The 12,876-nt window shown below is 30.6% G+C and overlaps 1 long non-coding RNA gene and 1 other non-coding gene across 2 annotated transcripts; both read right to left on the bottom strand.

Moving 5' to 3' along the window:
• Nucleotides 1-9,527: 9,527 nt before the first annotated feature.
• LOC149987885 (uncharacterized) lies at nucleotides 9,528-11,598 on the bottom strand. Its single transcript, XR_016506440.1, has 2 exons — nucleotides 11,230-11,598; nucleotides 9,528-10,267 (listed from the first exon to the last, which is right to left on the bottom strand). It is a non-coding gene; the product is annotated as an uncharacterized LOC149987885 (long non-coding RNA).
• Nucleotides 9,557-9,629, bottom strand: TRNAE-CUC (transfer RNA glutamic acid (anticodon CUC)). Its single transcript has one exon. It is a non-coding gene; the product is annotated as a tRNA-Glu (tRNA).
• Nucleotides 11,599-12,876: the final 1,278 nt, after the last annotated feature.

Raw genomic sequence — 12,876 nt, 5'->3', positions numbered from 1 at the left:
ATAAAATTCTAAACAAATCTTGATTGAATTTTAACAATTCTAATCAAACCTTAATCAAATTCTATAAGAATTATTAACTAATTCATAAAGAATATAAAAAAAAAAATCCTAAAATAATTATAAAGAGACTTTAATGAAATCCTTAATACAAATCCCAAAGGAATCTTAATAAAATAATAATTTAATATTTAAATATTTTAAAATAAATTCTAAAAATATCCAAATTAATCCTAAATAAGCCTTAACAATTTTTAAAAAATTCTAAAAAATTATAAAAAATTTAAAATAAATTCTAACCAAATTTTAATATGACCTTAATAATATCCTATACAAATTCTAATGAAATCTTATAGATATTCTAACTAAACCTTAAATAAATCCTAACCAAGTTCTAAAAAATTATAATCAAATTCTATAGAAAATTTAAAATCTTAATAATTATTGATTAAACTATAGATTTACTTCAAAATTTGGACATATTTTACTCCACTATTTTAAAACAAATATAAGAAATTTAAACAAAATCTAAAAAACTAACTAGGAAAAAAAGCTCCAAATTTGTTCAAGTATTGGAATTCTTCTTTCTACAACTTTGATGTTAATCTATAAGTAGTTATATCTTTTTATTGCACCATTAAATTTATTTTAAAGTTTAAAAAAAATTATATCTAAGTCAACCATAAGCTCACATAGTCTTGGCTCAATTGAACCAAAAAATTACTCAATATCAAAGAAACTATCATTAATCCTTGAAATCCAAATTGTAGGATTCTAATCTAATTGAATTTCTATAACCTTAAATTTAAGCATTTGATTGACTTCAAATTTACAAAGCATATTTAAGTCAAGCAAAGCTATACTTGTCAATATGATATAATGTTCACAAAATCCTTAAATATAGAATTTTGTTTTTTATTTTTCCAAACCTTGCATTGCTTACAACACATTTGAATTTGAAAAGCTTTTAAGAATTCAAAATTAATCTAATATATTTAAATCTAATTCCCGAATTAACATTTGCAAGTTTTTTCTTTAAACTTGCTTGTTGATTAATAAAAGAATCTAAAAATTGTTGTAGATATGTAGTTTTGTGCCTCATGGCCTGGTTTCAACTTGTATTCACAACCAGCCTTCTTTGGATATTAATAACTAGCTTTTTAAGGTTACTTCACTTATAAAATATTCTTAACTCTTTCCTTAAGATTCAAATATTTTTGATTTCTTTAAGCTACTTTATTTAGACTTATTTAAGGTCCTACAAAGTAAATAGGATTCTTTTTACAAAAAGATAGTAATAATACAAAATATATTTATTATATTCTTTTCTTTTATCCATATCTTTTTTAACTATAATTTCTATTTTTTTTCTTTCTTTTCTATAGCCATATAAAAATTCAACAATGTTACCTATGGTGACTATTTTTTCCAATGTCAATTCAATGGTTGGCTTAACTTTAGTTTGGATATATAATTATTATCCCATTTTGTTAAGACTTTGAGAATTTTGCACTATTTGTGTTGTTTCAAGTTCCTTTACTTGCTAATTGAGTGTAGAAATAGAACTTGGTGTAGAGTTGAGATTTTGTACTAATGATCTTTTGATATTTATATATATTATCCAAATATTGTGATTGGAATCCATGATTATTGTTTTGACATTGGCTAATTTTTTTGTACTTGTATTGAATACATGTTAATAAGTTGGATGACAAAATTTAAACTTACAAGTTGTTGCAACTAATTTGAGTTGATAAAGTTTGTGTCTTTAGTGTATCTTTGATTGCTTATTGTCTAATAATAATTGGAAATATCAAGCAATACCACTTTAACAATTGCTATTGTTAAGATCACATATCTTGGCCATTTTCCATTTTTGTGATGTATAAATCTTATTCTTTTCAATGCATCATGTTTGAATTTTTTTGAACTTTTTATCTTGGTTGATTTTTTATTATACAAATACCTCCAATATCTAATGCTAGATTTTTCTATCTATCTATTATTATTATTATTATTATTCCAATGCATCATTGTAATTTTTTTATATAGAAAAAATTCTTTGCATTATCATGGTCTTCTTTCCTACATGAAATTCATTAGTGAATTTGGCTGATATGGATGGTGTTGCTATTTTAATATTATTTTTGATATTTTCTCCCTTATATTGTGGCAAAGAAATGTTTTAATCATCTTTACAAGATAAAAAGAAAGAAATTTATCTTTTTCATTCTATGAATCAAAATTATAAAATCATATTTGTATTATGTATAACTTTCAAATAAGTATCTCAAATAAAATCTTCCAATCTTCTTCTATTATATTTATAAGAATGATTGTAGTGAATAAATTTTTTTTTCCACTATTTCTTAGTAATAATTTAAGACTTTGATGACGAACAAAAAAGTATATTTTTGGTATTATTATTAATTAATTTTTTATCTATTTAATTTTTATCTAAAATTAGATTTGATAAAATTTAATAGTCTATTTTTTTCATTAATGAACAAAGTTTTTTTTTTCAAATTCCTAATTTTTATTATATATGCCAAGGATATAAATATTGAAAAATGAAATCTTCAATGCTTTCTTGTGTAAATAAAAATTAATAAAAAATTACTCAAAGATGATATAATATTGAACTAGAATGGTTATTGTCAAAAACAAGAAGACTAGAAAGTCTTGAAACAAGACTAAGGACTAGAAAGGTGTTGACAAGTGTGAAGAGGGCTTCATTCTTGCCTCCATATATACTCTTAACTAGGAGCTACATGACAATGTCCTATAGGACCTCCAAAACGTGTTGACTTTGTAAGACACGTATTTTAACTTCTAAGGAAAGTTTTCTATATGTATGCCACATAGTTACCTTATTCCGCAAGCTACCAATACGTGGTTAATTTGTTGACTAAGTTTCTAACCTACCAATCAACTACAAATACACATAAAATCAAAGCAGTGTCTATGAAGCTCCTAGGAAGCTTTTCTAGAAGGTATAATGAAATTAACTTACTTTTATCTACTTTTATCTACTTTCACCTAATCATATAGATATTTACTAAAATACCTATATATATTTTTGTGACAATTTATATATTTTTTATTAATTTAAGTTTTAATAAGTAATTTTAAAATAATAATAATTTTATTTTTTTATTACTTCTTATTATATCTTAAAAATATTTGCTATTTTGTGTTTGAATAAAGTTTTGGTTTTTATTGCTTAGTTTTGCATGTTTGTTTGCAAGCTTTATAAAATTCTTATGTAACATAAATAAATTATGCTTTCTTTTGATTGATAGTATGGTTTATATTATTAACATTTATTTATTTGATATTGTATCTATATATTTATAAGTCAATTATTTTATATTAATATATTAAGACTATAATATAAGATTTGAGTCATTTATATTAATTTTTTTTTTATTATTATTATTTTTAACCATAATATTAATTTTTCATCTACATATTTGATTTTCTTTAAAGAAGTAATTAAGTTGTTCTATTAAAAAATATCATACTATAATCAATTGATTTAAAGGTTGAAATTTGTAATTAGTCTTTTGCTATTAGTACATGGTCTTTAATATGATTTTTTGATAATATCCACATTATGTATCATTTTGTGGTTTTTTAAATACATTAAAAAAAATACATATGCAATATTTTTAATTTATAAGTTGTTCAATGTACCCATAATATTAAGTAAAATTTTGTAACCTGTCCAATTTGATTTATATTGAATATTTTGGTCAATATAGCCTTCAATACCTTATTGATTGATTTAAATTGTTTATTAAATTAAAGATGATATGTTGTTGGTTGTTTGTATAAAAAGCTTTAAAAAATTTGTATAAAATTATTGTAGCAAACAAGATGCCTTGAATAGATCTTTCATAAGCTTCAACTATAATTTCCTTTGTAATTTGACTTGCCAAACAAACTCTTTTTGTTATATGTCAGCAAGTCTTTATTAATATTTTAACTCTATTAAGATAATAAGATTGGCTTCTAATTGTGATCAGCATTTTCATATTAATTTAGGTAGCAGAAGTAACTTTTCTTTTTAAGTAATTAATCAGTGGTGCTTACCAATGATTCTTTTTCTTTTTCTTTTTCTTTCTTCTTGTTTGTATGTTCCAATAATTTATACCATAAGTAAGTTTTTATGTGGAAGTTGATCTACTACTTCAATTGGTGCTTTTCCTATAGTTATTTTTGATAAATGGTTTACCATCACATGTTGTTTTGTTAGTTTATATCTGATTTTAAAATCATATTTTTGAAGTAACAACATCCATCTTGCTATTCTTGGTAGGACTATTAGTCTAATGATTAGGTACAATATCACATAGTCATCTACATAAAAAATAAAGTAATTCTTTAATAAATATTATAATTTTTTTAATACCAAATATAATATTCCTAATACTTCTCTTTTAGTGGTGCTATAATGTTTTTCAACTTAAACAAGTTATAGGTTGCCATAATAAATATGAATCTCAATTGCTAGTGATGTTTTGAGCCAAGATACTTCTTATTGTTTAATTCAAATCATTATGATGTAAATAAAAAGTCACTTTTAAATGTGGAGTAATTAATATTGGTGTGGTTGATAGTTTATCTTTAAACTTCAAATCCTTGTCAACAATCACTTGTCCAAATATACATAGACTTGATTAGACTTGATTTTTTTTTTTTTTTTTTTTTTTTTTTTTTATACAAAACAATGTACAAATCTTATACAATAATTAGTCAAATACATAAATTTATGAAATCCTTTTGGATTTTTTAAAGGTCATAAGAAAATTACAGCTTTATTCTTTATTGGATTTATTAATAGCTATTCTTTGCAAATAATATAGCCAAATAAAATTCTAGATGTTATTGCAAAGATACGTTTTTTTAGTTTGAGGATGATATTAATTTATTTTTTTCTTTTAAAGAGATTGTTTTTACAATTCCTTTGCATGGCAAAAAAATCACTAAAATCACACACATGCTCATTGAGCCAACATAGATACCACATAATTATGTAATTTTTTTTAATGCAATAGAAGAAAGATGATAATTTTTCTAAAGGATGTTATTTTAATAGTATATAAAAGGTAAGTGTAAAAGTAATGGGCTCTATCTAAAGCTACCTTCACATGTTGTTTTTTCTTAGTTTAAGTAAGAAAAAACTCATAATAAATTGTAAAAAAGTGTAACGACATTTTGCCATGAAAAAAAAATCATCTCTAGTTAAAAAAAATATTAACATGTGAGTTTTGTTAAAACATTTTCATTGATCTAATATTGTTGTGAGATTCATTTTTTGGTCTTACATTGCTCCATTTTATGTCTGACTATATTTTTGAGATTTTTCTAACTTCATTGTGTCTTTCTTTAAGATTTAAAATCAACTCAATTGATTTTAATGTGAATCTTTTTGATCTATAAGAAAATTTATTCCATCAATAGATATACAAAATAAAAATATTTATTATGCAAGCATGTCCAACATAGTAGCAAATATCAATGTTGATCAAATATCAATTGTAATGTAGATGAACACATTTCAAGATAAGACTATCCAAAATTTATGTGGTAATTTTTTCATTGAATTTTTACTATTTAAAAGAATAAAAGTTTATTTATAATTTTATAATAATGCATTATTATTTTTTACATTATTTTTTATATATTTTTAAAATAAGAATCAAGGATCCATGTATCCTAAAATTTGATCCTTCTTACAAGTGCACTAAAATGTTTTTAAAATTTTTATTTGAATATCTAAAATCAGAATTGGACTTGATTTATTTTTATCTTCTTTATGATTTCTAAATTAACTTTAAAATATCCTAATTTTTTGATCTGTAGTATCTAATCTTTGATATATTAAATTAAGTTTTTAATATTAGTTTAGATCTTTCATTGTTATAATTTAGATCTTTCAATATTAATTTAGATCTTTCTTTGACAATAATATAATCTCCCAATAGGGCTTTGTCAAACAAAGTAGTGAATCCATTAAAACCTTAAAAGACTATCAAAAAAATTAATTAATTATTAAATAAGGCTTACATTGTGCAACAAGGGACATTGCTTCTTATCCCTCTTTCTTCTCCCCCCCTCCCTCCTTCCACCCATAGAAAGCAAAGAATGTACTCTTGGGTGCCTTAAGAACTTCTACATAAAGATTTGATCACATAACAAGCAGGTTTAATATATTGAAAAAACAAATATAGGATATTACTAATTCCACCACAAGCTCTACTAAACTAGTATTGTACACCACAATGCACTTTATGTTATGCATAATACAAAAAATACTATCCTAATATAAATTTATTTTATAAGTAAAATAAACATATTTCTATACATATATTTTTAAATTATAATAAATATCCTTTATAAAAAATAGTGACATATTTTAATTTAAAATTTATCAAATTTAAAGAAAATATTGTGTTTAATTATAATAATTTTTGATTTTATATAAATAAATAAATAAATATAAACAAATAATATGATAAAATATTAATTTATAGCTAAAAAATAAGAATAGATTTAGATTAAAAAATATAATTTATTTTGAAAATTTCTGAGTAGTATCATTGACACCAAAAAAATAATACAATTAAAATATAACTAAGAAAGAATTAATGTTAAAATAATATTGTATCTCAATAGAAGTGTTGATATCTACAACCACAATTCCAACAATTCATTTGATACTTAAACTTTTTATATAGATTAATCTAAGAGAAATATATCAAATATCAATTATGAATATTATTAAACAACCACTTATAACATCAAATATGAAATTATTGGTTTAAATAAGATAAGAATTTATAAAAAGAAATATATATATATATATATTGTAAGTTTATTATAAACTATCCAAGTTTTGTAAATATTAACTTTTTATTATTATTTAGTAATGTATAGTTTTTTTACTTATATTTAGAAATTATTCCAAGTAATTAAAAATTGACTTTATAACTAGATAGAATTTAATTCCCATTAAGTAGAAGGAAGTCATTTTTTTATTAATTAATTATAAATGCAATAATTAGATACCATAATTTAATTGAAGCTTTTGAAGAGTATATTTTTTTAGTGAAATTTTTTTTGTACCTCTGAAATATGTTGAGATATCAAGAATACCCCTATATTCTTAATAATAGCAACTATGCCCCTCATCTTTGTGAGAATAACAAATCTATCCTTGACTTTGAGAAGGTGTAACCTTCATTCCCTTTTGGGTGACACAGCTCGTGCTCTGATGCTTGCAATTGGACTTAGATTCCGAAGACCTTCTCCATTATTTGTGGGGGGAGGTCGGAGAGGTGGGTGTTTGATCTTTATTGAGCTCGTATTACAGCACTACGTCCTCATTAACATTTAAAAAAGTGCCTCCTCTCATGAAACTAATTATGAAGCTTTGACAAAACTGGAGGGTCGCCAAGCGCAGCGGCACTTGTGGAATCCTGGCGCGAAGGACAACATTATCATCTTAGTACATTTTGACGACGAGACAAACAATACGGTATTCGAATCCTTATGAAACTGCACCCCCAAAACTTAATTTTTGCGGTGACAATCATCTACAGTAATTGATCCTCCAGCTCACAGCGATAGCTTCTTTTCACGATTCCCTTAGAAATGCAAATGTAGAAAACATCTGAACCAAAAACAGGGTCATGTGGGGGGAGCTCGTGACGCTAGGCAGCAGACTCCATGTGCTGCTGGAACGCTTTTCATTTGATTATGAAAAACGGTTGCGAATCGTTGCTTTTGGGGGTCCAAAGCGTGGCAATGGACATCACGGCTGTTGTCATATGCTAGTAGAAAGTGACAAGCGTGAACGCCATGTATGAGGCCGATCTAGACGGACGGACCTCTAGCAGCGCCCTGAGAGTGTCGACTGAGGACTCTAGATCTCGAAGATGTATGAACATTTGTTGCAATTCTTTTGTTCAACTTACTTACATGAGAATACTTGAAGACGCAGTTGATTACAATGTATGTCTTTCCATGCATTCCAGTCTTTTGGAAGCGTAGAATACTTCACAGACCATGCTTCATCCCCACCACGCCATGTGACTGTGCAGGAGCACGCTTGGGCCTTAACTTGAATCAAAGTGAGTTGTCGGGGTTATCGAGACATTCTTGTGAAGAAATTTCTAAAAAGGTGCATGATAACGGGGGCGAAACGCATTCCAGCCCGAGAAATAAGGAACCAAAAGTTCAGAGCAATCACACATTTGATGATGATCAGCTTGTTATCAGCGAGGGGAGGCAGAAACGGATGATTTCAAACAGAGAATTGGCTCGACGATCACGGCTCCGCAAACAACAGCATCTTGATGAATTGCGGTCACAGATCTCTCACCTCTGAGCCGAGAATGTCCACTTGCTAAATCGCTGCAGTCTTGCATGACAGTAATACGCTCAATTGAATGAAGAAGACTCTGTGCTGAGGTCAAATGCAGCCGACTTGAGGCATCAGATGTAAACGCTGCATCCTGGCACATCTGGGCACCAGTTGATTACCTTGGAACCACGTGGTCTCAGTTCTGTGCAACCCCTTCCTTTGAACTTAAGCTTGTGCTCAGGTCCTATTGAAGATCCCAATTGGGGGAAGCATTGATATGTTAGCCGCTTCCTTGTTTGAATTGTGTGCATACATGTGTTTTTTGGTTCTTTGGGCTTATATGGAGTGCGAGCGGCGGAATCATTTTTTATACTGAAGACGGTTATATCAGCTTACGTTTGGAATGGTTTTTTTTAATGATGCGCATGTTATATCACGACCGGCTCCATGAGCTACGTAAAGGGTGTTTTATCATCACAAGCAATGGTTTTTTCTTCATACATCTCTTTTTATGAACGATTGTTAGTTTTCTCTCCCTTAGGAGACATGTGCTGAAAACTCAAAAGACATCCTCAAAAACCTTGCCACACAACCTATTTTAATATGCTCGCGGAATCTTTCCTCAATCCCAACTGGAAAACTGTTTCTTCAATGAGAAAAGAAAACCTTAGTTTCAAAAATGGGGGGAATTCACCGGGCAGCAACTATTCCACCCACTGACTTGTAAGAACCCGCAACATTGAAGGTTAGGATTCGTTGCGGAGCCACCTATTCTTTTGTGCAGTAAAGCTACCGACTCGCATCTCTGACTTTTCCAGAACCATTGACCGATGGTTGAGACGCAAGCAAGCACTAGAAGAGGGAGCGGGCTAGGAGAAAGACGTTTGGGGCATGAGATACACATGAAGCGATGGCAATAGAGCCTTGGGGAGTTGTGAGGAAAAAAACAGGGAGGTGAAGATGGAATGCTGAACCTCGTCACTCAGGTGACGCTGATTGCACTCGTCCAAGTACAAAACATTGCGTGGATACACGCAGCAGTGCACGAGTTCAGAGGTATGATCCTGTCCAATCAGTGAGTGAGCAAAAGAAAACTGGGGGGTATACTAGACCGTATCGTTCAAAGCACGGGACGAGACGATGGAGAGAAATGCGAAGGAGAAAAAATAGTCTTTATTACTCGGGAGCTTCCGTTGCCGGGACTCGAACCCGGGTCGCTCGGGTGAGAGCCGAGTATCCTAACCATCTAGACTACAACGGATGGATGACGTAGGTTGGAGTACTTACACAAAATATTACGGATACAAACTTCGCTTCTACACATTTGCTAAAGGCAAAATGTCTCTCCTAAGTACCTGGAATTGAAACATTGCACCTTCATACGCAAATGTGGGGCTCGAGGGATGCACTGATGACATTTCAAAATCCAAGGATTATTCCTGCAGGCCCACCATTGACGGTCATGTTCTCGGTACTTCAATCCCTGTAAATGCTTGGCTACAATACATTACGACCACACTGCCAGCTGCACCCGAACAAGTTCTCCTCGATGAGTGTTCAAAACCCAACAATTATCCCGAAGAAGCTGATACTTCGGTATGAACAGCCTGAGACCGGAAAGCAAGGCTTTAGAAGCTATGAGAATACGTTACGGAGTAGGGACTTCATTCGAGGTTCAAACATGAACATACGGTGACATTGGTAAAAGCTGTTCCGTAGAATTGTTTATATGCTGGACAAGTCCCGCTTGCGGTACAAATAATATGGTATAGTTCAACAGAATAAAACTTTCATAGTAGCAACGAAACAGGTCTCACAACGATTCGTCACCCGAGTTACTCCATTGCGTACTTCTGAGTCCACATTTTTACAATGCTCTCGAAATTTAACCAGTTTTTCCTGTACAAGATAGCGATGTGGTTCAAGGGGATCATCAAGCATTAGGGCTGCTAGCAGGGAGTAGAGTGATTTCAGCAACTGCGGCAATCCACGTACACAAACACTTCCCCCATCCCGTCACGTTCCTTCTCAAATTCCCACATGCATTTCCACAACCCATACTCTTGTTACTCTACGCTAACCTCGACCCTATCACTGTACTTATGCAAACAAGATGTAACGATACCACCCGCGGTATGTCTCATCTTCTATCAAATCCAATTCCAGAAAAAAGCTGTCATCCATCTTTGAACATGCCATGCCCATGCTCCGGACTTACTCTCGTGCCACCCCCGAGCTCAACTCAACAAACAATCACATTTTCCAAAGAGCCACGCCAGTCATGTCATACGCACCATTATCTCACGACCATGTGGTGATCTCCGACAGAAATCTACCGCGCTGCTCAACACTACTGCTGCAATGTCAGCTGACTACACAAACACCCATACTTTCCACTAAAAGGCTCGACTCTTTCCTTCGTTGGCCAGCCGCAACTTTACTAACGACTACAACACGCAAGAGAACCATCAAGTTAGCACGTTTTCACAAGTGCACCAGGGACGTTCAGTAACAATACCGCATTTTGCACTTGCCCACAAGGAACCAACAAATCACTATCCACAAGTAATTAATTACTCTGCCGACGCCTAATGCACCTTAAATTCTCGCCATCTACCTCCACAATGGGGCACCTAAGAACCAATAACGCAACTTCCTACTACTTTCAGACAACTCAACAACACTACCAGCACTGCTCAAGGGCAACTACCACAAACACAAAGAAGCAAGCTCCGAACTACATTCCAAGTACTCAAGCAGCCAGAGACAATACAAGTACAGAAACGATCAAGCGAGCTTTTGTAACATAATCGAGAAAGAGAAGAAGCACAACTGCAGACAACTAACACCGCCAGTCTCACCAGCGCTGCATGGCCATGGTTGATCACTCCGCAGAGTTTTCAATTCCTTCAAAATACGCTTGGAGGCCATCAGGCGCTACCACCCACCAACACACCACCTCAAACCACCGCAAACTTTGCAAGGCCGTGATCACCACAATGAGTCACAGCGACAAATGCACTCCGCAGCCTCCGATTCACGCGCGATCCAAAACTGCCAGCACGCGGAACCATAATCCCCAGGGAATGGGACATACCGACAGATCTTCGTTACCGCGGACCCAGAAATGGGAGCAAGGTGTGGGTTTTGCGCCGAATGTACCGGAAAAATAGCGCCGACAGCCTGTTCAGTGCTAATTTCTCTCAGTAACTGACTCCCTGTACACCACACTTTTCTAAACATAAAGTGATAATCTACAATTGATGCTTGGGCAGTGAGTGATGTTAGTGATTCTTTCATGGACTGTGGAGCTAGTCCTCACTTGGGAATTCGACAGTTCATGGATTTTGAATTTCTCAGGCATTGGGTGTGAAATTACTTTGCTTTCTCAGAGGGTGGCAAGTGAAAATGTCTTCTCATGGTTTGATAAGATCCGTCACTTGGGCATTCTTGTTTTATGAACGGAAATGAAATGTTTATATTTGGCACATGGGTGCTGTGTGTGAATCATGTTTGCTTTTAGTGTTGATGTTTGTGAAGATATTGTGTATTTATATTGAGCATATATGGTTCCTTGAGCAGCACTGGGACGTTGCATGGCACATAAATTACTGAAATCACACACCTTCAAAATGAGCCAACATAGATACCACACAGTGATGTAATTTTCCTTTTAATGCAATAGAAGGAAGATGACAATTTTTCTAAAGAATGTTATTTTAATAGTATGAAAGGTGAGTATAAAAGTAAAGTAATGGGCTCTATCTAAAGCTACTCTCACATGTTGTTTTCTCTTAGTTTAAGCAAGAGAAAATTCATAATAAATGGTAAAAAAGTGTGATTACATTTTGCCACAAAAAGGAATCATCTCTACTTCAACAAAATCTTAACATGTGAGAATTGTTAAAACACATGAGTTTTAATTGGTATTTTGTGCTCATTGATATACTAATGTTGTTCAACAAAATCTTAATATGTGAGTTTTTTATTTGATATAACTTAAATAAGAGTAAATTTTAGCAATATTTTTATTAAAGTATTTCAAAGCAATCAAATTTGTTAAAAAAAATTTGATTGTAGTAAACACAACTTAAATTTAGTTCTAAAACAACAATATATATATATATATATATATATATATATATGCATATTTAGATTGTAAAACTATTTTATAAAGTAGAAAAAATATTTTATTTATATTATTCTTTAATTAAAATATACATCATTTATTTTTAAAGAAATTAGAAATTCTATAAGATGATAGTACCTTACAATCAAGAGTGTTTTTTATTTTGTAGTGTGTCATATAATTTTTATTCTACAAATAGATAATGAGATAGATAAGTTTTAATTAAATTAAAAAAATAAAAAAAATTATATATTTTTGGTTATAAATAAATAGATTAAATTAAAATAGATTAAAAAACTATTATAAAAATTATAATATGATTTTTTTAAATCATTTTTGAATATTAGGCAAATATATAAATAGATTAGTTTGGAAGTAT

This window comes from Physcomitrium patens, chromosome 14, assembly GCF_059467195.1.
Source record: "Physcomitrium patens ecotype Gransden chromosome 14, ASM5946719v1, whole genome shotgun sequence".
Lineage (NCBI taxonomy): Eukaryota > Viridiplantae > Streptophyta > Bryopsida > Funariales > Funariaceae > Physcomitrium > Physcomitrium patens.
The sequence above is the reverse complement of the archived record's forward strand: the minus strand, read 5'-3'. Positions and strand labels throughout refer to the sequence as shown.